This window comes from Desmodus rotundus, chromosome 1 (genome assembly GCF_022682495.2).
Source record: "Desmodus rotundus isolate HL8 chromosome 1, HLdesRot8A.1, whole genome shotgun sequence".
Lineage (NCBI taxonomy): Eukaryota > Metazoa > Chordata > Mammalia > Chiroptera > Phyllostomidae > Desmodus > Desmodus rotundus.
In genome coordinates, this window is record NC_071387.1 from 69,724,688 (window position 1) to 69,752,535 (window position 27,848).

General features: G+C 43.0%; 1 protein-coding gene across 16 annotated transcripts in view; it reads right to left on the reverse strand.

Annotated features, from left to right (window-relative positions):
- Positions 1 to 27,848, reverse strand: part of ELAVL2 (ELAV like RNA binding protein 2) — a 151,687-nt gene that overhangs the window by 104,591 nt on the left and 19,248 nt on the right. For 10 of the 16 annotated variants that reach the window (XM_071221626.1, XM_071221624.1, XM_071221627.1 and 7 more), the window contains exon 1: positions 22,780 to 23,297. The exons of 4 other annotated variants lie outside the window; for them this stretch is intronic. The gene's annotated coding sequence lies outside the window, so the exon portion shown is untranslated. Of the gene's footprint in view, positions 1 to 15,514; positions 15,584 to 18,092; positions 18,155 to 22,779; positions 23,298 to 27,848 lie in introns of those variants that run through there. 2 more of the 16 variants (XM_053924935.2, XM_053924930.2) reach the window with 2 other exon arrangements.

The following is a 27,848-nucleotide window of genomic DNA, read 5'->3' on the forward strand; positions in this document are numbered from 1 at the left end:
AAAAAGTGACTGTTTCTTATCTTGAATTTTGTTTTAAAGGAATAAAAGTTTTGCTACCATTCACTCAATAAATATTAAGCTATGGTGTACAAGGAACTATCACAATGTAAGTGTCTCCTTGCCCTCAAGGACTTCAGAGTTTTCAGAGAAGTATTTGCAACCAAAGTACAAAATACCAACAACCCTCACCACCACCGTGTGCCAGGGGTGACCTAGCAAAGGGGCTTTAGTTTTAAATGCCAATCACTGTGTTAATTAAGAATGCTAGATGCCACTGGTACAGATAGGCATGCCTCAATCAGGGCAGAGAATGTAGAAGTCTCAATATTTGAAAACATAATGCTCAGAAATTTGCTATTCAATTTAATGCAGAAAATACCTAAATGAGCAAATCTGAAACCTGAAATTGATTTTATCAGAGTATTAACTATATAATCACATACAGAGAAATAAATGGGCACCCACTCATCACCACCAACCCCATTTTGTATTTTAAGGGGAAGAAGTGGCTACTGTGGCATTTCCTTCTCCCAGCAACCTGGAATGGACAAGTGCAGCCCTGCTGACAAAGGTGGTTTGGGTGATACCTCACCTTCCTCCTTCCTATCCACCTAATCTTATGACTAATTAGGGGAGGAAATAAATGCTGTGGAAAGTTTCTGTGTTATTTTTTTTAAGTGCAGGTGTGTTCAACAGCAGACAAAAGAGGTTAAGATTCTATATACACCCACAGTACCACTTAGTCAATTTCTATTTAAGAAACAAACTAGGAAAATGAAACCAATAGAGGAAAAAGAAAATGCTTAGGTGAACTACTCCAAGGTGCATTTTCAGCTCATGTGACCTTCCAAAGTGCTCCAAATACGTGTGCATGTAGGTGTGTGGGCATGTGTATTTATAGAAAGTGTTGAGAGCACTATTAAAAACACATGAATAAAACATAGAGTGCTAGTGCTACAAGTAACTTCTGAGAGCTAGTGAGCAGCCTCAATTTTCAGGTAAGCAGAGTACTACAACCTAAGACTTGGCCCAAAGTAAAACCTGCCGGTGACAGCACCAGTCCCAGCGCTCGAGTCTTCAACGTCCAGCACAATCTCGCCCTCAATTATCGTTATTAAATTCGCACTGGAAGCCATTAGTCCAAGCAGCTCTCAAAGTGGGGTCTGGGAACCCCCGAAGGTGTCTAAGACCTTTTCACAGATCCAGGAGGTCGAAAGAGCACCTTTTCCTCTCCCCTTCTCTCGTAACACACCTCAGAGCTTTCCAAGGGCTGTACGACCTGTGACATCTGCCCCTGCACTCGGCCTGGTGCCACATGAGAATACAGCTGACTTCTATTAAACCAGATATTGAAGAGACGAAAAAAATGTAAAACCATGTACTCTAAACACTATTTCTTTTTGCTTTAGGAAACTATGCATATCCTTCATTCTTTAAATGTTATTTTGGTTAATATGCTATTGGTTTATTATGTTTTAACTTGTTATTTTTAATTTCTAATACTTTAAATATTGATAAACATACTTGGTTTTAGAAGGTGCTTGACAGTCTTCTGTCCCTCCAACCAAGAGAACATAGGGCGCCAAGTAGTAGTTTTTCGTTTGGTGAATTCCACCAGTCAGATGCCAAAGCACCTTGTGTTCTTTCTGAAGCCCTGCTCCTTCGCTCCCAGGGCTGCTTTCGCCCTGGCAACCTACGTCCTTCATTTCAGCTTTCCTCGCATCAAGCCATCCGACAAAGCTGTCCTCAATCTGGTTTCTCTTAGGTTTTCTTTCTAATACTCCCATACTCCAAAGGCTTTACAACACCCTTCACCACACAGGAATGGCAACCTTCTATCCTGGGCTGCAAGGCCCTCCAGAAACCAACCATCCTCTAACGGTCAAAACCATTTCCACACGATGCTGTGGAGGACATCATGCCTAATCCCCCTCTCTTTCTCCTAAAGAAAAAAAAAAGTCTCCTTCCACGTACACAAAACCTCCCCAACAGTGCCTGCTCATCTACCTGGTTTCATGAACATTCTCCCAATTATGCAGCGGCCCTTACCAAACCCCATAATCAGCACATCCCATTTCCTGCCGTTGGGCCGCCAACTACATTTAACTGAAGGATAAACAACATCCATATCCTACTGCTTCTGAGCTCACAAAGACACAGCATAAAGTTCACTCAACACAGACACTGAACACTAATAAACAGACGTAGAGACTACTGAGAATCTATAAAAATGCTCTGAGAAATACAATGGGAGTTATCTTTTGAAGTAATTAGTAATTATGTGTTAATAGTTTTAAAAACTAAAAATATGTATGTGATGCCAACTGCTGAACCTTATAAAGTGGGAGACAGAAGTCTAATTCTTCCAACACACACCCCAGAGGTTAACAGATTCATCAACAATTTGAACATTTTCAAAGTGAATACAAACGGGTACAGATACAAATAAGAAAAGCAAATACACAGAGACAGATCTTTCTATACTGTTCTTTGCACCTTGCTTTTTACATTTAAATATCAGCACATACAGAATTCTTTCTTCACAAATGACTATATAATAGAGATCTACCCAAATTAATTTAACCAAACTGCTACTGACAAACACCCAAGGTTTTACTATTTCAAAAAAAATGCTTGCAATAAATACCTTATACAAGAGAGAAAAAAATATAAATTTAAAGACTGAAATTGCTGGTTCATAATCTATTTGCATTTTTAATTATGCTACTTCCTGCCAAAAAGCCCTCTAAAAATTTAGCAATTTATAGTCCCACCAGGGCATTGCCTGCATTTAAAAAATAAAACAGAAATAATGCAGCAGTGTAGAGAAGGGACTGGGGAGAAAAAGCATGTCAGGAACCAGCCATAGGTCTAGACCACAGACGGCAAACACAAGGCCTGTGGGCTGAATCCGGCCCTCCACCTTGTTTTATCCGGCCCAGCACCTTGCTTCTACCCGGCAGCAGCACCCAGCTCTTGCTTAATTGTTAAGGACTAGTTACATTTATACAGTCCTAACATTACATTCAGCCCTTTGAAGGCAGCCACGAGGCTGATGTGGCCCCCGGTGAAAGTGAGTTTGACACCCCTGGCCCAGGGTTACCCCAGGCTGGCACCAGTCATAAGACAATCAGCAGCAGGCCTTTACCATCAGTTCCACGTGTATGAAATGAGGGTGTGGGTCAAGACCGTGGGTGAGGGCTCCTCCCGCTCCAGCATTCTCGGATATCCCTGAATTTGCTGTATGTAAGAAATGTACCTTAAATATTGAGACGAAACATGGATTCTTCTGGGCTGCCCTGAAGTAAGGAGTGTTGGACAGTCAGACTGCCGCCCTGGGAAAGCAAGAGCTCTGACGTCCTCCCACCAGGAACGTTAACATGGGAGTGAAACTCAGACTAAAGGAAATGGCCACCTGGGAGGGAAGATAAAAAAACATTTCAAAAATAATGAAAGGATTATTTTAATCATTTGGGGGTTTTCCTAGCGCAAGACAAGCTGCATCGCAGTAGAAGAAATATAGCTAAATGGCTATTGCAAGTGAGGACCAAAGCACCCTGACAGTAACTAATTAATAAAAAGTCACAAACGTCCCTTCCAAGTTTACCATTTGAAAGAGTGGATGTTAACAGGAGATATGATTTGCTAAGCTGAATAAAAGGCTTCATTAACAAGAAGTGACAGGATCACAACCCTGTTGCTGATAAAATGCCAACACACCCAAGGCCTTCAATGAGAAGGCCTGCCCGTTTAACATACTGCAGCGTTAAAATGACTTGCTTTAGAACAAACAGTTCTATGACAAGGCAGGCCTACAACAGACCAGATGGAGCTGCTGCCGTACACTGGGCTGTGTGTGTAAGGACCAGGCGTAAACTGCGGGAGTAGTCAGCGCAGTAACATTCTTTAGGTTCCCCTTCTGTGAAGAGAGCATCCACCTTAGATCTCAACTTCTCTACCTGCTTTAAAAAACACTCGGTGTTGAGCAGAAAGCAGCCGTTCTTCTAGCAGCCACAAAGGGTGTCAGGCTGCCATTAAACGGCTGGCCTGGAGGTCATCCCCGGAGCCTGCCTCCTTAGTCCTGGCAAACACTGCCACTCGGTCCAGTCTTGAAGCGACACTTTCTTAAATAGAGCACACTTTGAAGGTTATAAAGCAGGTCGTAAGCGCGTGTAAAAGCAAAGTCTCCATCTACACGAAGCGGTTACAGAAGCATCACGCCGGATTTCCAGAGTGGTCCAACTAAATTGTTAAACTCACCAGGTAGGAGACTACAAATAGACACAGTCAGTTCTTAACTACCCACAGAGATGGACAGAGAGAAACAGCACTGTTAATGCAAAAGATATCTTAAAATATTAAATTAACTACTATCAGCACTTAATTACTATTGCATAGTAATAATTAATGTCCATAAAAAACATCCAATCACCCACTTTATCTATTAAGAATTGTGCTTAGCTCTAACTGGTCCAATGTGTCTATGATGGACGGCAACTTCACAGCAACCAGAGCACCAAGACTGAGTACACCACTGAAAACGATTTTACATGCACTATTTACCACCTTTGGTATATATCACTTTATAACTTTCTATTAGGGAAATGGGACATAAACTCAAGAAATAAAGCTGCAACACAAGAGCTCTGATATCAAGGAGTTTCCAATGTATTTGAAAACATTTAAGTGTCCTAAAAATGAAAACTAATTTAAAGAACCATTAAGAAAAGATCAGATACGCAAGTCGATGGGAAGTTATTACCCCAGCCCTGGGTTCCCTCACCAGCCCTTGCTCGCATCCCTGCTGTCCACACAATGCAAAAAGCAACGTTAAAATTCTCCTCTCCTGGATGCGGAGAAAAGGGAACCCTAGTGCACTGTTGGTGGGAATGCAGACTGGTGAGACCACTGTGGAAAAGAGTATGGAATTTCCTCAGAAAACTAAAAATGGAACTGCCCTTTGACCCAGCAATTCCGCTGCTGGGATTATACCCTAAGAACCCTGAAACACCAATCCAAAAGAGCCTGTGCACCCCAATGTTCATAGCAGCACAATTTACAATAGCCAAGTACTGGAAGCAACCTAAGTGCCCATCAGCAAACGAGTGGATCCAAAAACTATGGTATATTTACACAATGGAATTCTATGCAGCAGAGAGAAAGAAGGAGCTTATACCCTTTGCAACAGCATGGATGAAACTGGAGAGCATTATGCTAAGTGAAATAAGCCAGGCGGTGAGGGACAAATACCATATGATCTCACCTTTAACTGGAACATAATCAATAGAAGAAAAGAGGAAACAAAATATAACCAGAGACACTGAAGTTAAGAACAATCTAACAATAGCCAGGGCCAGCGGAGGGGGGGGGGGGAGTGGGAAGAGGGGATTACAGGAACTACTATAAAGGATACATGGACAAAACCAAGGGGGAGGGTGGAGGTGAGGGAGGGAGGTGGGTTCAGCTGGGGTGGGGTGGAGGGATGGGGAGAAAAGGCATACAACTGTAACTGAATAACAATAAAAATTTAAAAAAAAAAAAAGAACTCCAAAAAAAAAAAAAAAAAAGAAGAAAGTAAGTTCAAAAAAAAAAAAAAATTCTCCTCTCCTGAACTAAAAAACATGTTGTGTATCTCCCCAAGTTGCCCCTTTTCAAGAGTGGAGATTATTGTGCATGTTTTCAATGGCTTCATTCAGCACCTAAGGAAAATAGGAAGTTGAGAACCAAAAGCTGTCAGGAAACAAGGTCCAATTAGAAAAATGTTACATCCACATTAAACAGTTTTGAATGATTAACCTAATTCAATTGATGACAAACTACAATTCTGGGTGACTTGGTAAAGTCTTTCCTCTAAACCAGGCAAAAAGCTTAACGGACATTCCTCCTTAGTGTTTACCACCTCAATTAATACACTGGAAAATGCAATCAAAAAATATAAATTACACATCAAAATCAGAAAAAGGCAGCACATTTCAAAGCCCCCAGTGAAAAGAGTAAAAGACGCAGATCTCACTACTGGATCACCTACCCACACTGCTGACCTGCAGGTGCAAACAGAACTTTCTCAATTGATAGTAACCTTTAAGTGCTGTATTATCATCTCACTTTCATCGACATGACTTGTATTCCAAACTTTGAATTCAAGTGAATTCAACAAACATTTCCTGAATTTATACTACAAACAAGTAGTACACAAGATGCAAGAGATAAAATAAACAAGACAGATGTCCCCTTTCTAGGGAAAAACGAGAAAATTACCTTGAATGTGTATTCTTCCCCATCCACCCTCCATCCAATTTGTATGACAGTTAAGTTGGAGAAATAAAATGAATCAATAACAATCTTTACTGGGTGGATATTTTATTGATTCAAGTTTGGACATCATACATCCTTTTAAGTACCTGACCTGCAACTTTTTTTCTCAGAACAAAAACAGTGGTATTTCTAAAAGCCCACCAGATTTTAAACATACTAGTTTCAGACACTGAACGGGACAGCCCCAACAGATTCTCTACTACAATGACCTAGGGTTATCTAAATGTCACTTCACCGGAAACAGAACAAACAGTATTTTGATCTTTTTTCTTGATTTTAACAGCATCCTAAAATAAGACTGAAAACAATGTCTTCATTCTCTCACTTATAGAAAATAACCAATCCAGCCCTGGCTGATGGGGCTCAGTTGGTGGGAGCACCATCCTATAAACTGAAAGCCTGTGAGTTCAATCCCCAGTCAGGGCACCTACCTGGTTCTACCCCCCTGGCTGAGGTGCGTGTGGGAGGCAACCGATCAATGTTTCTCTTTCTCTCTCTCTCTCTCTCTACCCGCCCTTCTCCTCTCCCTTCTCTCCCACACTGAAAGCAATTTAAAAAATGTCATCAGGTGAGGGTAAAAAAAAAAAAAAAAAGAAAGGAAGAAAATAACCAATCCACACTCATATGCTTCCAAAAAGTAATCCTGCAAGTCAATACTGCCAGCTGGCAACAGGAAGATAGGAAGACACCAGCCTGTGATGGAATCCTTCCAGAAGTCACCTAGTCACAAGCCTAAAATAAGGCAAAGTCAGAAACCTGGCCCTGGGGAAACAGGTGGTGGGCATTCTGCAGGGAGTGCTACAGGGACCTGACTGAAGCTTTCCAAACAAAAACCTGTTTACAACAGCCCCACCACTGAGGAACCAAACTACAAGGTCAGGAGTGAAGATACAGTTGTTAGGCTGCCTCTTGGATCCATCTCTGGCCTCAGCCACCTTAAACTACAACCAGCAGAATTACCAGAGATAGAAAGAACATCATTCTGGAGTCCAGGATAAAAGGTACTGAGCTAGGAGTCACAGACCTAGGTCCTCCTTTCCCACTCAGGAGGCTGAATCCTTGGGCAAACTACCTGACCCCTGAGCCTCCTTTTCTTCATCTACAAATGCATTATATCCCAGGGGGCTGAAGGAAGTTTCTGGAAGAACAGAAACACTGGCTGTCACTATTGTTACTGGAGTAAACACTGCTTGTCTACTGGTTCCCTCATTTCAGGAGGTGCACCGCCTTCAATTATGGATTCCATCTGTTTTTCTTTCCTAACAACCAGATTTTTCAGCAACTGCAACAGGCAGCTTCCTGCAGCCCTGACTGTCCAATACGAACATCTCTTACTCTAGCTGCAGTCTTAAGAGGCAATAATTTAGAAGTTGTATTTTTCTTCTCTTGATCACAAATCTATGTTGTTCACCGTGAAATCAAACTTTCCCTCCTACTGTCCATAAAACAACCCTGGTAGACAACCAAACTTCTAAAAAGTCCCAGGATACATATTATTCCCCAACAGCAAGTTCCAACCGAGGGGCTGAGCCTCTTCATCAACCCAAAGAAATAAAGCAGGCATATAGGATGGTCAATCACCTTTCAGAAGGAAGAAAAATAAAAGTAATATAAATGTCATTAATGCAGAAAAGCAACAGGCAGACCCGAGAAAACCAAGAACTGGCATGAGAAAGCTACAATCAGCAGCATCCTTGAGAACCCACGCTACTGGTGGACATGTCTTAGGCATAAGGAAGACTCAAAGGGAGCTGTGGATCAGCGCTCTTAAAAAGCATTCCAACTTCTCATCTGTTACTTCCTTCCTGCTACTACAACTATACTAAGAGGGAAGGAGCCAAAGAAATGTTACTATCTTTATGACTTTTTTCTAGGTGTTTTGAAAAATGTTATACCCACAGGAGGTTCCTGGCACATCAGGCTGTCAAGAGAATACAATTACGGGGGAAGGGGCAAGAGCTTCACGTAGCTCCACATATGTGCCTGGGATCCATTCTTCCCAGAACAGCAGAATTAAGACAATCACAGTGGCGGTTCTCTTGAGGCACAACTTAAAACTTGACAAGTCCTACACTGCATAAATACTCTTCACCTGTGAGAGGCTTCTGGCAAAGCAGGAAGTAGTTACTCCTACCACAAAGGAGAAATCAAAAGGAACAAAATGACATGAGAGGAAGGGGGGAGGAGAGAGACACGGAAACTAAACAAATAAATGCATACACAAAAGTGACCAAGAGAAGCCACACACTCCTGTTCCCAAAGCAGTAAGCAGTGACCTGGCTGTATTTCTAAAAGCCCAGAGCACAGCGATTAGGTCCCTTTTCTCGATTCTTCAAATGCTATTACAGCTCCTGGGTATGGGGGGAAAGGAGGGAAATTGTGACAACTTTTAAATTATCATTTTCTGCCTCATCTCCGTAAGCAGACAGACCAAGGAATATGAAGTCTGCTTTGGAAACTTCCCTAAACTTCTCTCAGTATCTAGGCTCTTAGTAATAATGTGTGAGGAAATAGTTAAGTAGCACAATCTTCCTGGCTCCTGAGCATAGACCCAATCCAAACAACTTGAAGCCATTTTTTCAAGGTCCTTTAACAAAACTAAAAGAAAACACTTCAGATGAATTTGGAAAAGGTCTAGACCAGCGCACATATACCAAAACCTTTCTTCCCACACAGTAGCAGCTCCACGACAACAGTTCTCAACCTTTAGGGAGATAAAACAATAGGCTTGTTTTTATCAATTCTCAATTCCCCACCCCCACTGAACAGGAAAAATGAAGATACCCTGGAAGCCCTCAGCCAGATGCTCCAGGGCACATCAAAATAAGCAATACATTCTTCTAAACGAATCATATAATCACGAAAGATGCTTGGTACCAAGAGTTCTTTTTAAGTGCCTCTTAAAAATAAGTTCAAAATATACCAACAATATTTAGAAAAATACACGGTTAACTCAAAGTATTTTTTTTAAATAAGCATACACTTTTACTCATACCCTAAATATCAAAAGTAATTTTTTAAACTTTAGCTGGGCTGGAGACTGCACCAATTTTTTAAACCGCCAGCATTAAACTCCTATTCTTCCGAAGGGTTTTGCTAAGATGTTCCATGCAGGGCGCATTCTAATTCCTCATTACGACAGGCCTAGCACAAGTGGCTGCCAGGAGCGCAGGGCTTTAAAGGCATTGTTCCAGCCTCAAAAGCTACGTTCCTGCCGGGCTGATAAAACAGATCTTCCTATCTGCTTGCCACGCTGAACAAAAAGTTAGCTAGGAATGTAAGTGCTGTAAGTCACCAAAAGGAAGGCTCTACACTGACATTTTCTACCTACTTAGCATTCATCCGTATTCATCTCACTAGACATTAACACGTACCAAAGTTGCTCTCAGCTATTCAAGTTGTGCTATTACGCTCAGGAGTAGATTAATAATATCCACCTTCCTAATTGGAAAATAAAATTACAGTATTGGTCCAAACACGACTAGTGGAGCCTCTTTCTACTTCTGGCGCACCAGCTCGCTCTACTGCACAGGTGGGAGAAAGCTGTGCTGAAGGTGCCCTGCTGTTTCTGGAGAGTAGAGAAGGGCTGAAGACTGAAAAAAATAGCGGGGAGAGGAGGGAGAAACAACACATATAAACCTCACACCTGGTAACCTCTCATATCAGCTTTTTTTTTTTTTAACAGCAACCTGAAGGGAGAATGTCTTTTCTAAGCTGACACTATCAGCAATGAGGGTAGCATGTGGGCCACCGGCCTCTTTCAAACAGCTAATGACATCCTGTTAGTTTTCACAGCACCAAGCAATTTCTGCTGACCCCAAAGCATCTCAACAAATACAAGCAAGCAACCGGCAGGAAGAAATCCCTGCTCCCAATGGGGACAGGTCTGACATCCCTGAGGATGGGGAAAAATAAGATAAACTGATAGAAACACATCTCCTACAGAAAGGAGAAACTGTCTTGCAACCAGGCGATAAGGAAGGAGAGGTCCAAGACAAGACTTCTCTACCTGAAGTATAGGAGACTACAAGATGTAAGTTTTTAAGGGGCAACCTAACATTACTTAAACATTTGCAAACATAAAGAAAAGCCAAAGAATATATCTTAAAAGGACCATCTCTGTCTTTAAATTTCAGCAAACTTTTTAATTCTCATGACTTTCGGAAGAACAACATGAGAGTCACAAACTCAAATACCCGCAAAGGTCAGGCAGTAATTTATTCTGAAGGCAAACAAACCACGCTCGGTATAAATACAGCAGTTGATGAAGACGGGCTCAGTGTTGCTCCTCCCCTCCAACTTTTGAAGAGACATAAAATATGGCTCTGGATCTTCACAGGTATTTCCCTACACCTAAATCCGCAATACACTACTGTTTAAAAAATACAGTTGAGACCAAATAAAACAGCTACAAACAAGATGCAGCCCATGGGCCACTATTTTGGATCTATGATAAAAACTATTTGTCCATTTATGTGTTTCTCCCCTCCGTCCTCTAAGAGCAGCAGTTAACTTGGTCACAGAAAACATAGCAGTCCCCTTTATACACAGGGGGACATTCTAAGAACCCCCAGTGGATGCCTGAAACCATGCACATTACAGGACCCTGTAAATACCGTTTTTCCTACACACATGTATAGAACAATTGTAACAATATACTGTAATAAAAGTTATATGAATGCGGTCTCTTACACTTCCACCTTTTTGTACTGTACTCGCCATTCTAATGATGATGAGAGACAATGAAATGCCTTATTAAGTTGAGAATTTTCATCTTTTCACTGGAAGGTAGCAGTTTATGAATTCTCTCTGACATGTCCCAATTGCCGCCATCACTACTCTTGCATCTGGGGGCCGTTATTAAGTAAAATAAGGACTACCTGAACACAAGGACTGCGATACTACCACCACAGATCCAATAACCAGACTGCTACTCACGAAGGGGCAGAGCATATATACAGCATGAGACACTGGGCAAAGGGATGATTGACATTTGAAGCGGGATGGCGTGAGATGTCATCATGCTACTCACAACAGCGTGCAACTTAAACATATGAACTGTTTATTTCTGGAATTTTCCATTTCATGTCTTCAGACCACAGGTAACCAAAACCTCAGAAAACAAACCCGCAGCTAAGGACGCTGTATTCCTCAGTGAGCAAAATGTAACACAATGCTTAAGAGCCAGTGCAAAAGTGCAAGCTGAGTAAGAAAATAAAGGAACATTGAGGAGGCTGCAGATGACCCAGAATTGCCAGGGTAGAAGTGGAACTAGCACCGTGCTCAGAAGTACAGACAGGTGACTACAGGACAGAGGGCTGGCACAGGGAAGACAGGAGGCTGTGGGTAGTTTGAGTTTCTTGCAGAGGCAATGGCAGGGAAAAGCTGAAAGTCTAAACACCTATGACCTGATATTTGGAAAAAGTCCATGAGTCATTCACAGTCACAGGCCAGAAAGGATCCCAAGGGTCTGAACAAAGTAAAGCAGCAACCAGTAAGTAGCACCTGGGGTAAGTAGACTCATACAGAAATAGGCCTTACCTGGGAATAGGTTATAAAAACTTCCTCACATTATAATAAACTTTGAATATTTAGAATGCTCTGGATAGCTTTTCAATAAACATGGGTGATGCTCACGTCACCAGAGATACCTCCAACAGAAAAGCAGTCATCAGTGAAATACGAAAATCTCAGGTTTGAAAAGTAACTCAGACAAGGAAACTCAAGATCAAGTACAATCAGTTCCAAGAATATTCCCTCCACCTTACCAAACTCACTAAATTTATTTTCAAATATACTGTGATTTATTTCCTTTGAGAAATACCTCTTGTCCTTCTGATATGCATAAGCGATGCCTAAAGAACAAAAAGGCGTTAAATTAAACATCCTTTAAAAACTAAACAAGTGAGCAATTTCCAATAACTTACTTGACAGGGCATCCATCAATGACTTTCCACTTGGGGTGGTTAGAAGGTACTGAAGCAAGCAGGAAAAATAATGTATTGCTGTGTGAACGCCCTATTGTGATCTATAGGAATAAATCCGTAATAAGAGAGTAAACAAAATTCAAATCAGGAAGATACAGACTGATTAATGTAAACACTTCACTTTAAAAATTTAATTTCTCATTGAAAAAAGATGAAAAATTTAAATTAAGATATTTACATTCCCGGAGTGTTAGGTGGCTAAATTCTCATAATTTCATATGTGTTTTTAGCATTATTTATATTTTCAAGAAAAAAAATGCATTTTAAACTTCTATTCCAAATTCCATCATCACAAATACACCAATATTTATAACTATTTCTATACTGAAATGTTCAGAGTCACGATTCTCCCAACACCTCCCTGCAGTTTGGGAATTTCCTCTTCCCCCTGGCAGAAATATAAATTATATGATGATACATAATAAAGAATTACTAAAAACGACAGTTCATAAAACACATTGAAGGCCAAATATATAAATCCTTTCAATCTGGACCACCTATTACCACCTCCCAATTCAGCAAACTTGTCATTTCACTGCCAAACATCTCAACATATGCTCATCTTCACCCGTCCTTGAGACGTGGAGGGTGCCGTTTCGCACTGAAAGAAAGGTTAAGAATCCAAGAACACAGGTAACTGCGCTGAAATCAGACAACGGAAACTTCAGACTCCCAGCCCAGTATCTGGCTCTGCTAAATTAAGAATTTCAGCCTAAGTGACAAAACCTACTGAGGCAAGACAATTCAACAGCTGAACTGGCAGCATTGTACTCTCAAGAAGACCTTACATGTGTAATATTTGTTTACAAAATCAGAATAGGTTTTTTAAAAACCTGTGAGGGACAAGGAAGCTCAGAGTCTGTTGTGGATCAACACTAAAGGACCACATCACTAATACTTCCAGCAGACGAGAGCTAACCTGAGTGACTTCACCCTGCTGTCACCACTGTAGGAAGGTGATTCCAATTTTCAAAGTCTTATTTCTCAAATGAAACCTCATTTTAACACTCTCTATTCCAGAGGGCGAGACGGTAACCACTGAAAGAAAATTTCCGTGTATGTGCATTTCCCTAGGGAGAGAGGGTCCACAGCTTTCTCCAGATGCTCAAAGGGACTCAGAGCTCCTCAATATTAACAAGAAATCTCAATTTTACAGTAACTCCATAATTAGAAATACAGGAAAGCTAAGAATTCTAAAACAACCAGTGCCCCCAGTCTCATAAGGAGATAAAATTAGTAAGAAAATGTCGACTGAAGCTTGAAATGAGTTTGGCCACTGCTAACTGTAAGAGCAAAATGAAGTAAAATCTCACCCTGGAAGAAGCTAATTGGTTTGATATTTATGAAAAGAGAAACTCTTTTCAATTCCATTAATATAGTTTTAAAGATACTGAAATAATCTCCATTGATGGACAGCTCACAACAACACAAATTCTGCTGGAAAAGAAAAGCTAGTCGAGTAAAATACAAACTTTGTTTTTATGAAACAGACTTTTTAAAATCAAGAGGTAAAGTCTCATATGAATCAATCACTGTTAGATTAAATAAGAGATATATATAAAGAAATCTCAACCTAGGAGTTCAAAATTTATCTGATCTACAGCAAAACCTTCAACATGTTTTTTTTAACATATCATTTTACTATAACCGTCTCACGATAAATAAGTTTATTGAGAAAATTATCCTTTTTTTTTTAAATAAAGAACTTCTGAAAGTGACTTCACCCTGAAAGTGGGAAAGGGGGTCTTGCCTGTTAAACCTTATTTGCTATTCATTTTGTCTGAAACTGACTTAAGGGAAGTCAGTAACACAGACAAGAACAAGGAAAGTACAAGTTTTAAAAAAGAAAACATGGTTACTTACAATTAATGAGACAACCTTCAAACTGGTTTGGTTTTAATCCCATGCAACCTAGTCCTATGATCTTCCTGGTTATTTTACCTATTCCACTCCTTCCCAAATTACCTATCCTTCTCTGCATGAAACGGATGCAAAATCTAACCCAAAAGCTCTGAGAAAATAAATAACACCTTTATGGAAAACAGGTATTTTCATATAGACCAATCTCTAAAAATTTAACATTGGCATTAAAGGAGAAGATGCCTATATAGGAAGGCGCCTAGCACATTGTTTCTCACAGAAGAGTTACCTTTAGTTTTGTTTTACACAATAGTTACAAGGCTAAAAGTATAAAAAGTTATCTTCCCTTAAAAAATAGTTCTCCTCTGACCTTGCTAAAATTAAAGTTATGGTATACATCACGCCTGCTAAAAGCCAAATTTGTTTATTTCTTATCAGTGAAATACTCCCTAAATATTCCATAAAACCTCTATAAAATTGTACTATACTAGTTCCTATTTTTAGTTGAGATTCTAAAAGTCACCAATCCTATTTAAAGCATAATAAGACATGCATCTGTTAACACACAAAAGCCTTAAAACAAAATACTGCTTTTCAAGCTTAAGTGCCTTCCTACTTAGCAAATTTATACTGCTTGAATTCAGGAAAGAAAAAGCGACTAGCGCTGCAAACACCAGTATTCTGAAACACACAGACGATAAATGTTCTTCCCAATGAGCAACGTATAAAATGATGAGTTTGGCATTAAAGTACACAACGTGTGGGTTCTCTGAGTAACCAGAACCAGTGAAGAATTCCACATTTGCAAAATGAAATGGGAGAAAGCAAGGGAACATTCTATGCATCTAATGTCCTCCACTGTATTAATTCCGGAGTTGGGTGTGGCATCACCAGTGCATAAAGCCTTCAATTTCAAACTGTTTTAATGTATTAGTATAGAGCAACAATACTGGCAGCTGAGTATTAACAAGCAAAAAGGCCTCTGAGGATAAGCAAAATCAAAGTACAGGTCTTCCTGTCCAAAGAGTTAAGAAATTCAAAGAGGGCGGGGGGGGGGGGGGGGGGGGGGGGGCGGGGTTGGCGGTGAGGGGGCAGTTACAGGTCCCATGCCCTAAAGTGACCCTGCTTCCAACCAAGTACCCATGCTATAACACACACACACACACACACACTCCTAATATTGATTTAGTATGATTATTAGCCTGTCCAGCTGACTATCCAAAGATTTAGAGCTGGCGTAGACAACAATGGCAGGTGTTCTATAGGGTGGCACACCATTCAGCCCCGCGATGCTATCAAAAAAATAACCTGACCATGCTACATACTGCAGGTCTGCAGCCTCCCTTACTTACAAATCAGTGTTACTGGTGACAAAGGTGGCAGTAACGATGTGATGATGTAGTGGATTTAATATGACTTCAAATGAGAGCAAAAAAACTGACCCGACCAAGAGATCAAAATAGTGAATGGTAAAGTCAGTCTTGGTAAGATGCTATTTCGGAGAATCCAGTCCTTTGGGGGAAAAAACATGAAGCATGGTAATTTGCCACTGCGGTGCTCGTGTGCCATCCTAACAGCGGAAAAGTGTCACAGGTTTTTTTTGTTTTGTTTTGTTTTTAAATTTTCCATCAGAATGAGGAAAGGTTGATCCCAGCTTAGAAATCAGGATATTCTCCTGGATCGCTCTGTTGTGTCCGTAAAGAGAACTGGGGACTTGCTTCTAGAAGAGAAGAAAAAGAGAGGTGGAGAGGGCAGTATTTTTTGAAATCATGATCATGTTAGCGAGAAAAGCACTGAAGGCTAGAATGGCTGGAAGTGGTAACAAGGATTCAGCCAGGAACATCTGCCTCTATACAAAGGCCCAAAAGACTAGACTAACGAATGGGGTGGTAGAAATGCCACTTAGAACCTTGTTCTTCATAACCTACTGGAAGCTGGGTCTTCAGACAGAGAAGGAACTTGAGTCTCTGATGAAGAAGCATTACCCAGCCCAAACCAACTAAAAACCCGAAACTAGAAAAGAAACTCTAGTAACGCATGCTGAGCCTAGGGGGAAAAACAAAATGAGGTTCCTTAGTAAGTAGTGGATGTGCCTGGCTGACACTGACCAGTTTGGGGTACCTGTTCTATTGGAGAAGGATTTTGGAAAAACTCAAATTCTCTTGCACCATGAGTAGTGTGTGCATCTTAGAAACAGCTGACCTGACATGACTGCTGAGAGCAAACACCACACAGGGGAAGAAACACCTAAAGACCGGGAGTGAGGGGGCGGGCCCTTAAATGCCTAAGGCTGTGTCTTTGAAGGAGAAACTAAAAACCTCATTCCCTGAAAGGTTGCACCACAAAGTTACCCAAATAGGGTATAAAGGACCAGTATTGATCACACAAACACAAAAATACTCTCTCAAAAAGGAAAAGGAAAAAAGCAGAGGAATCCTAGAAAATTGGATGTAATGTGTTCCTTTATAATCTAATTTCTCCTACCCCACCCCAGCCATTATCTTCCAAATGTTTTTTCTTGCCTCCTCTACCCCTCCCCTCTCCCATTTCCATAGGCACTTTCTCTTGGTATGCACCTTCCTCTCTCTCTCTCTCTCTCTCTCTCTCTCTCTCTCTCACACACACACACACACACCCTGAGCAGTGTTAAATCAACATTTCTACCTCTTATAAAGAATAGATCCAAAACAAATGCAGTGACACTCCAGTCCATCCAACAAAACAGTCACCATTTCTAGACCCAAAGGTCCAGATGAGAAAGTAGATCTAGAGAAGCTTTTCTAGCCGCTCACCAAAATGGAGACTTCAGGTTGGCTTCTGCGAGAGAGAGATACCATAGCACAATAAAAAATTCAAATGACTCTGGGAAAATGATTCTTGAGAAAATTCTCTTCAAGGGCAACTAAGCAGTATTTCGAACAAACTGATTTTACGGAAGGCCATGGGGAACATCCCGACTGGCATTCGAGTAATTTTAAATGGACTCTTTGCTGTAAGTTTAAGGGCTGAACTGCATTTTTAAAAAGACAGAATTATCATCATTGGTAGGTCCACCAAAAACTTAAGTTTTAAAAAAGCTCTTTGTCCTTGTCGGAGGTATTTCATCCAGCATTGTTAAGCACCATTCTTTGGGGAGGGAGTAAGGGAGATAAACAGCCGGTAACCAATCCTCCTTTCCTCATATTTTCAGAAAAGATGAAAATTTCATCATAAACATAATCTTTTAAAATGTTATTTTAAATGACCATCTGGACAACTACAACTCTTAGCTCACATGGAGGTTTCCAGCTCCAGCCCTCTAGGATAGCTAGTAGGCTTTTAGGGAAACGCCTTGGAAAGGCTGTTTGCTGGTCACTATCACGACCACTGGAGGAGCACCTGCGGTGAACCGATGGCTGGTCCTCGAGGGACTCCAGCAATGTCACCAGTGCAGGCACACACGTAGGTGCACGGGCCGCAGCTGGCCAGCGCTACCCGTGGAGCTGGAAGCGCAGCTGCTGCAACCTCCACGAGCCAGCCGAAGCCGCCAGAGCCTGCCTTGCCCCGGCTTCACTAAGATTCCTGCCCAACGCGCTAGTAGGCGCGCAAACCAGGAAGCGACCTCAGCATGCAATCTCACGCGGCTGTGCCCAGCCTCACCTAATATTGTGAAAGACGGAGAGAAGCCCAAAGGATCCTCTTTGCTCTGCCACCAGCGGCCACAGTCCCATACCACCCCCTCACACTGCTTGGCCACTCAAAGTCTCGAGACGCCCTGGGAGCTCCAAGGACCACGCGGGAGGAGACGCTGTACCTAGCGGACAGGCCACCATATACCACCTGGCTGAAGTGCACACAACCTCCCACAAACCAAGGTTGCCCGTCCACCACAATTGTGCCCTTTTTCTGGAAAAGCCCCCTTCCCTCCTACTTCCCTTCCAATACGCTCACCTGCGTCTGGGAGCAGCTCTCCTCGTGCTACCGCGGTAATGGGCACGTCCACGCCAGTGCAAGCTACCCTACCCAGAGCAACCGGCCTCCCCCAGCTCCCACCGCCCCCAACCTGTTCGTGCACAGGAGGGGCGGTGCCACCTCGCTAGGGCGCAGTTCTCCGTACTCTCTCCGCAACGGGCTGAGCTCTAGGAACTTCCTTTGCACAGCCTCCGTAGCCACCACCAGCATTCCCGCCCAGAGCCTTGACTCCGCTCAGCGCACGCACAACCCTGAGCCTCGCGTCCTAAACAGACCTGGGGCCAGACTCGGATGCCCACTCTCCCAGCCCCCTCCCCCAGGTTCCCCCGCACTTGCCTGCTACGACTCTCCGAGCTGCAACTGCTACGGCTCACGCTGCTGGTCGTCAGCACAGCCACGGAGGAGTCACTCTGGGCGACTCGGCGGAGAGGTGGTGGTGGTGGTGGTGGTGGTGGCGGCGGAGGCGGTGTCCCTGTCCCCAGTCCCCAATTTTGCGGTGGCGGGAAGGCGACCGGAACCCCGCAGAACCCCCGCCCCACCCGCGCCACACTGGCTACCAGGTTCCTCACCCTGCTGGCAGCTGCCTCAGTGACGCCCAGGCGCCGGCGTTCCCCCTGTTTGTAGCCAGGCGGGGAGGAGGGGCTTGCTTGGAAGGCAGCCAGGAGGCGGGGCGGGGAGGCGAGTTCGCAGGGCTCTGAGTTCGGTGGCGCGAGCCCTGCCCTGCTGCCCCGCACGTAGGTGCCTAGTAGAAGACGCCCGGCCCCGACTGTTTGTCTCCACCCCTCCTGGCTTCTGATTATCAGCAAGATCACTAACTGGGTTCCCTTGGCAGTGCGAAGAGAGTTGCATACCCAGAAAAGGCAGATTCGGGTTCAAGTTTGTAAACCCCGAATCTCCGGGTGCTAATAGAGAGCCAGAGCGATTCTCGCGGGAGTTACTTTGATAGATATGTATCAAAAACATATATACATACATATATACCCATAAATTACGAGCAGAGTTAAAAAGCTTTTTCCCACTACTTTATAGCCCAAGGGGCCTGTCCCTCGGCTAAACCCCTGCTGCCCATTTGTGCCTCTTTAGATGTAACCTGACGTTCAAATAAGCCCCGAATGCCTTTGCGTGGTGCTATAATCTGCTTCATGCGCAAAACAGGATACCCTGCACTTGGCTATACACCTGCTGTTCACTGCATCCTTCCAACGCCCCCCCACCCCCCACGGGAGCTCTGAAATGGGCAACTCTTCACTGAGCGGGCGTCCCATTGCTGCCTTGCCTTGGCCCGCCCCCACAGCCGGGTCAATCGCTTTTCCCCAGAAAAACCTGCGCCTGTCCTCAGACTCAGCCCCACGACTGGGAGTTAAAACCAACCCGAGCCACGCGGTGAAAGCACGTTCTTACACCTGCTCAACCGCTTAATTACGACAGCACCTGTCCTGTGGGGCGGTTTGGATTCTTTGTTTTTATCACAAAACCTTCTGTCTTAACCCTTTCCCCTGAAAAAATACATTTTAAAAATCACCTCGCATACCTACCTGAAAACGACGCAGGAGGTAAAAGAGGAACTGAGCAGTGGGCGACTGAGTCGCCGCAAGAACGCAACCGAGGTTACAGCTTCAAGGGCATGATGCGGGTTTGATGCAGCAAGGTCCGCTAAGGGCGCCCAGCGCTCCCCGCCCCCACGCGACGGGCGGAGCTGAGGAAGAAGGCGGGGGACTCCTCTAACTCAGGGCGGGGGCTGGGAAGGAGGCTAATTTGCCCCCTTGTCAAGTCATGCATAGTAAAGTAGGGGGCTCAACTACCGACCAAATGAAGACAGACCATCCTTCAATTTGGGGAACGTAGACTGGGGACATCAAAAATAGCTAATTGAGTCTATATCAGCATTTCTGTTGTCATCTCAAACCTATTTACAATTAAATGACCTTAATTGACTTTGTAGTGCTCCTGGGAAAACTGCTCAAAGAGTCTTCGCCCCTATGACCTTCCTCTAAAAAGTTAATTATGATATTCCCATCCCAGACAGGCAAGATTGCTTAAAAAGAGAGAGGAAAGAGAAAAAGAGGGAGGGAGAGAGACAGGGAGAGAAAGAGGAGAGAGAGAGAGAGAGAGAGAAAGAGAGAAACAAAGAAGGAAAGAAAGAAAGAAAGAAGCACGTTTCCAAACGTTAGGCAAAAACGGGCCTACCAAATTTGCCAATCCGAGCCTGAACCTCTTAGAATGTCCTATGCCCTACATCCTAAAGCTAACTTCTTGAAGTTATGAGAGCTCTCTCTTCAGTTTCACACATCTTCCAAAACACTCCTATCTGTAACGTTGAATTATCATGGAGAACTCCACAGCAAGTTAGCTTTATAAAGTGGGGTGCCCACGAGGGAAGGAGAGTCCAGGAGTGCCAGGTGTAAGACAAGCTCAAGGAATGGCAGCAATAACTAAGAGGGAGAGTGCAAATTTTTTAAGAATCCTCCTAAAGGTGACTTTTAAATACTCAACATTTTTGTGTTTTGCAGATTTATTTGTTCAGATGCTGAGAAATATTTTAGATGTCCCATTTAAGAAGCCATTTTAACAAGGAAGTCTTATAAGACCAAACAGATTTCTAACCATTCTATTCCCCAAAACAGGCACACTATTTCCCTGCCCTTTAAAAACTGATTCCAATTAGGAAAATAATTTATTTGGTTACTATTGTCTGTTCTGTACCCCTCCCCCCATTCTAAGCCTGTATTTTGAAGATTGCTGTGTAGGCCTAAAAAAATAAACCACCTCCATGTCCCTCCCACGCCCAACATCCAGGGGATGAGTGTCATAAATAAAGAGTGCGGAAGGCCTGAAGGTTTAGAATCTTAACCAACAGGAGTGTGTGTATGTGAGTAGGGGAGGGGAGTAAACCCATGCATTTCAGGGAGAAAGTACAGAGACACTCACCGCTGGCAGCAGTGTTAAGAGTGAATACTAAATGATTGACTATTTCTCTCACTCTCTCCACAATAAAGCCAGCTTGGTAATTACCAGAGAGAAAATACCCAGTCTCTCCATCAGTTTTGCTAACTCCTACTTGAAAATGGAAAACAGGGAACACATCCAACCTCCAATTTACCACAGTTGTATGGCTCTCCTGTTAATTCTTTACAGACGTGAAATAGGTGGGTCCGTAGCAACGTGCTGGGCATAAATTAAGCAACAATGGCCACGCGAGGTCCCATTCTCCGCGGAGCTACCATGGTGGGCACTGCCACCCAGACATCAACAGCCCCCCCAGCGCCTGGAGATGGCAGAGTCAAATGTGGGGTAGGCTGGCCGCGCGTTGCATTTTCCAACCCGAAGGATGGGTGCGGTGAAGACCAGGGGAAAAATAACAATCCCAGGCGGCTTTGTACCTTTTCCCCATCCTCTTCCTCTCCAGCACCACACCGGCGCTCTCGCGCACACACTTACCCACACTCCCTCGTGCCAATAATTTAAACTTCTCTCAGGCAAAGGCAGCACCTCGTTCGCTGCCACCACCATCCCCTCCGCCCTCCCCATCCTGCGAACATCCTTCCCCTTTCCCCATCTACCCCGGATTCTCTGGTTCGCAGCAGAAAGCCAGTTGGTTTCTCCTAAACCCTTGGATATCGCAAAACTTAAAATGAAGTGTGTTTTCCCAGCATCTCGTCCCCAACCACCTTTCTCCCGGCGCCAGTTTAACAATAGCTATTCGAGCAAGGGCGGGGGTGGGGTGGGGTGGGGGGAGGAAGGGAGTGAGAGCTACGTCGCTGAGCCGGCTCCGCGAGCGGCCGCGAAGGGACCCCCGCGCCCCGAAGGCGAAGTCAGCCGCGTAGGACCAAGGACAGGGCTCGGAATACACTTCCCGGCGCCCACCTCGGCGGGGCTCCCGGGCCGCCGCCGCTCCGCAGACACAGCTCCAAGGACCTTTCTTACTCTTTTCCGAACAAAGGGAATCTCATATCCGGCAGAGGCTTAAGAATTCGGCCCTAAATTGGCTGTCTTCTTTTAAAACTGAATCTCGGTCATTGGCTCCCATGAATGAGAGCCCGCACACCTAGCAATGACGAGTTTTGACAGCTTCTACCCACCCCGGCCGCAGCCCAGCCCCAGCCCTACGGCGGCGTGTACTTTCTCAGACAACTACAACTCGCTGCCTGGCACTGCACGGAAACCCGTCTGGTAATCCCATCTCCCCGGCACACGCTATCTGGCTGATGCAATTAAGTCCGGGGTTTCCGCAGGTCTAATCTACAAGTCCAGGCTTCTAATCATCCTTAACGGCACTGAAGCCTCTCCAGTCCTCCGGTGGCTTTGCGAAAGTAGAGGTATGCATCCCCCTAAACCCAAGTTTTCCCTCTCTTCCCACGAAAGGAACTTCCAACCCCAATCCCGGCGCTCACTCAACATCTAGACGCCCACTGTACCCTGCCCTGCCCCGCCACATCCACCACTTAAGTTTCTGCCACTGACATTTGCAAATATTCAGTATGTCAAGCATGCCTCCACCGCCTCTTAAGTCTAGGTCTCTAGAATTAAAGAGCAGAGCAGTAGCTTTGAATGAGACAAACATGTGCAATTTAACTTCATATTCTCTATTCCGCTCACTTACAGGTTTTCTGGGTTTGCCAGCGCATCGCTGAAACTAATGATTTAAAGAAACCAAACCGAAACTTACCTTTCTCCCTTAAGGTTTTTGTGTATGTGTGTTTTTAAAGTAACGGTGCAGTTCTCCCAATAAGGATGAGCAAGAAGCTGCTGGATAGTTCTCTTAAGACAGCACGAAACCTAAACTGTGCTCGGCTTAAAAGAAGCAAATCAAAAGAAATGCTTTCGACCCCGAAGTCCAACGCTAAAAGAAATGGCGAAAAAAAATATTAAAGGGGAGGGGGAACTTAAAAAAAAAAGAGAGTTTAAAAAGACGGATAGACTACCCTCCTAAAGCCGTTCAACTAAACAAAAAGGGGCAAGAAAAACAAACGAAGGAACAAAGAAAAGAGACGAATGAACGTTTTTTCAAAAAGACGATGTCTTTCTCCTTGTTGCTTTTTAGTAGGTCGCTACAGGAGTAAGCTGCTGCATCTCTAACTGAGAACAGAAATAACCGGGGAGGACGTCTTGAAAGGGAGGTGGACTGGACCACAGATTTATAGCACCGTATCACCAACCCCTTCTCTGCCTCCGCACTGCCGTGTGTGCAGCTGCTCTGCCAGGCTCCTATCCCGGGCAGCACGCGCGGAAGTATACGCCGAGTGGAGCCACAACGCAACTTGCTCATCTCTCCAGGACCCTGATTGGTCTAGTCGCTTCCATTGAGGCTGCCCAGGCGAGGCCCCTTGATATGATTGGTTAGGAGCTTGTGTCACTCTCCAGCGCTCAATGGAGTCCCGTTTCAAGGTAAGTTGTGCGGGGCGGTACACACTTAACACTGGCGGCGAAGGGAAATGCAAGGAGCAGAAAGAGATGGGGAGAGAGCAACGTGGGAGGGTTGGAACTGTACTATCAGAGTTTGCGATATGGCACGATCTCCTTTCTTCCTAAATCGTTCTGCTTCCGAAAAACTCGTTTCCTTTGCCATCACTGCCTCATCTGTGCCACGTTTCTTGGTAGCATTAAACTCTGTCCGGTATGTATGAGTCTTTGAGAGCTCCCTCTTTGATCTGAGTGAAAGGGATGAAGGTACATCCATTACTTGCCCGCATGCTTTTCTACATATGTGTTAATTTTATGTCTTTCTCTAGTTTAAGATATGCATACTACAGCTCTCTTGTTTACTAAAATTTTTAAAGCATCCTTTTACGATAAGGATGAAGTCAGAAATGCTTTGAAATGAAGCTGCACGATTTGAATTAGCTTTCACTTCATATTAGAACAGAAAAGTGTAGGATAAACATCCGGTCCAGGAAAAGAGGTACTGAGCTAAGGTCCTTCACTTTGAGGTGTATGATGCCTCTCAAAAGGAGCAGCTGTATATAAAAGTGAAACAAGGCACTCCTCTGCATTTGCTGGCGGTACACTTCTTGGACCACACATATGTTGCTGACAGTAAAGATACTCAAGCCTTTATCTGGGTTCTTTCTCTGATGATTTAGAAAGTTTAACCAGAAGACCAAGTGCTCCCAATGCTTCTGCTTTATAAATGAAGACTACTTTATTAAACCCCATATTTTAATAACATTCATGATGATGAAAGACGGTTTTATTCATGGTATTTATTTCTTCCTCCAAGTGAAAGTGTGGTCCTCAGGATCAACTTGATGTGTTAAGTAAAGACAATATTCACTTGACCTCCATTCTTTTCCAGCTCAAACTTCGCCTTTCAGTCTTGAAAGATAGCTCCAGCTTCCTAGACAGTACTTAGGTTTCTTAATGCAGTGTAACATGTCATATCTAGGAGCTGAAGCCTTTCTGAAAGGAATTCCTTTACCTGTTTATTTACTACTAGTCGCTATCTTTGAGAATGCCTGAAAGAGGAATCACAGGTAAGAGTAAGAGATTGCAGAAGGGTTGAATGGGATGGAGGGAAGAGGGACAGATAGTCACAAAGCAAAATAACTGGAAAGTGAGGGGTGAAGTAGATCAGTTTCTTGAGTGTCTTTGAGTGTTGATAAATGATTAGTGGTAAAGAACTGAAGAACTGTTCATCTCTCAAAGAGGAAGTACAGTGTATCTGACTTGTATTGCTAATGCATGATAATAACTGGAGGTTAGAAAAGAAGGCCTGAATCTGTACTATCTTATAATTAGCACTTATAATTATCATGTCCTAATCCCTGCCCCCACTTTTTATATAGCATCAGGCTTATGTTCCTGATTTCAACTTAAAACTATTCTCTAGACCTGCATGAAACTCATGAGAAGAAAAGCAGTTAGAAGAAATGGAGCCAACGAGCTCAGGGAAGGACAAATGAAGGGGAAAAGAAAGGTGGCACCTTATCTAGAATAGTTTAATCACTGGATGAATAAACAGTTGGAAGATTGGGTTTGTTGTTATCCTCTTTCAAACCCATCCCTTCATCCAGCTCAATACAGAAAAATACAATTTGGATGAAAGTCTGACTCTTTAGTCAGACTTATCTATGAAGTGACTTGTCTTTTCTCCTTGTTAACATGCTCTTAAGTTAATATTGAATTAGTTGCATGTGTTTGTGCAATACTCTTAGCACTTTGAATAAATTACCATTAAATTACATTTAGATAAATGTGTTCTAACTCAGTGGAAACTGATACTTAGTTTTATCTTTTGGTGCATTTTTGTATCCACAACAAAGATTTTGTAGATTACTGGGGCATATTTTCCAAAAGGATTGAGGGAGGGTGGATTTGGAAAGCTGGGTGTGGTATGGACTGATGAAAATCTAGCATGTGTGTTCTGTAGTTTTTAAAAAATTACATGGAAAATGGCAAACCTGTCCATTCACATGCAAAATCCTAAATTCTGTGGATTCAGTGTCTGTGCTTTTATCAGTTTGGGCAGAGCAGCAAATATTTTTCAAAATGTCATTTTCAATGTATTGTTTATTTCTCTGTAGGTAAAATCGAGATAAATTGTTTCAGAAATTGCAGATATCTTAAAATACTAGTTTACTTCCTCAATGAACAAAAGTTTTCAATTTAAAAACTTTTAAATGGATAGATATAAGTAACATTATTGTTTTCAACTTTTAAAAATAACTGAATACAGCCACCTTGAAAGAAATGTTGTGGGTAAATTTCACTTTGAAATTCATGTTGTCATAGCCTGGAATATTGACATTCTATTTTGCAATTAATAAAGACCATGGGTAAATATCACACTCCACATTAAAGAGTTGTAATCAACCCCTCTTCACAGTTATGTAAAGAATTATACACAGCATCATAACTTGCATTAGAAAAGCATTTAAAAGACATTCTAGTTACGATTGTCCTGTTAGCTCTGTTAGATCCTCAAAGTCTTTGGCATAATTTTAAACTGCAGCAGAGAAGGGAGAGATCTAAAGGGTCACAGAGAGCTTGGAGGAAAAGTTTGATGTGGAGAACACTGCCCAAAGAATGCTTCTCAAAGCTGAAAAAGTATAAATTTAATTGTCTTTACAAAGTGTGTTTACAAAGGAACAGTCATTCACAGAAATACTCTTAAGGTATTGTTGCCAATGCTTTTAGGATAAATAACCCCCTTACATTAGTGGGGGTGTGAGTTTAGCATTTTATGATACGGGGCACTGTAAACTACTGTTGTAACTTTTAAAAAATAAAGTAAGTAAAGCAGAGGCTATTTAAATGAGTTCACAAGGTTAAGCTTAGAGAGATAGTTCCAAACAAATATCCTTCTCAGATGAATAAAATTATTATTCTCTGTGTTAGTCTCTTGGACTGTTTGTTGGGGTCTGTGGCTCATAATGTTGGAAATGGGACAGTTTAATGTCTGTTTGAGAAATATAGATATTATATAGATTGATGATTATTATTTTATTTATCATACTTAAAGAAATATGTTAACTTTCCTTCCACAGTTTAGAAAACAGAACAAGTTGTCGAGAAAATTGACAGCAACGTGAGTTTAGAACGTGGCAACCGGCAAGAGAATAAGGCAAGAATTAGCACCATGGACAGAGACTGGCCGACTGAACAAAGGTTTGCAAAGCCTCCTAGTGTTTTCTCTCCCTCCCTGGAGACGCGGAAACTGCGATTCTTGGGAACGTTTCATTACACAGACTTTGAGGATGAGGCTGTCCTACTCCAAAGAAACACGTTTACTTTGATTTAGGCTGACTTTTGCTGGGACCCTGCCGTCGTGGCAAAGCGCCAGGAGGGTAAGATCCCCGAACTCGCTGCTCACCCTCCACTGTCCTCTCTTCGTCGGCTCCCTTGCCCTGGTGAGGCTGCCTGCCATCAAAGTGGTCGGGCAAAATAAATGCAAACCCAGGTAGTCATCCAAAAGTCTACTGAAGCTACTCCAGAGTTTGTAATCCTTGAAATTCCCAGCGAGAATTGCAACTAAAACACCTACCCGCTCACCCTTGCTCCCTCCCCCCAATTCTTCTCCCGGCTCCCACCACCTCCTGCCTGGCAAAGGGGCAAAGCCTTTTATCTGAAGGTTGGGTGACCTCCGAAACTATTTTGTAAAACACCCTTTATATTGCAAACATTTTCCATTAGGGACAGTGCCAAGGGCGGCAATGAGAGGGATCACACCCATACTTGACTTTCTCTTTACATTTTTTCTTTAAACTCCTGTTTGAGGGAAAAGACTAAAAAGAGCAGACTCAGAGAATTCCCCTAAAGCTTGAAGTTGCTGTTTACACTTAACGACACGTGAATTGTTTATTTAAATATTTTTTAAAATAATCTAATTTCCCGGTAAATCTTTGCGACCAGACTAGGTTGTGTCCCACCCCCCTACCCCATCTCCTCACACACCTTTTTCTTTCTTTTTTTTTTTCTGGGTAAAATCTGTATGAGATTCATTCTCCTTACGGTGATTTGACTGCAGATACTCAGACTAAGATCTGTTGCACGTGCTCCATAGTGTCTCAGAAAATACATTTGCAGCTTCGGATCCACCATCAATTTTGTAAGCGCTCCTGAAAACGTCCTCAGATTTCTTCTCCTCCCCTCTTTAACTCCGTGGCAACTTTTAGTCAGATAAACCCAAGTCCTTCAGAGCATGCAAATGGAGGTGCAGCCGACCAGGTGAGCTAAGAAAAACTGGAGGTGAGAAGGGGCAAATAAGAGCTTTGTGTCCCTTCCTTTCAGGGATGCTAA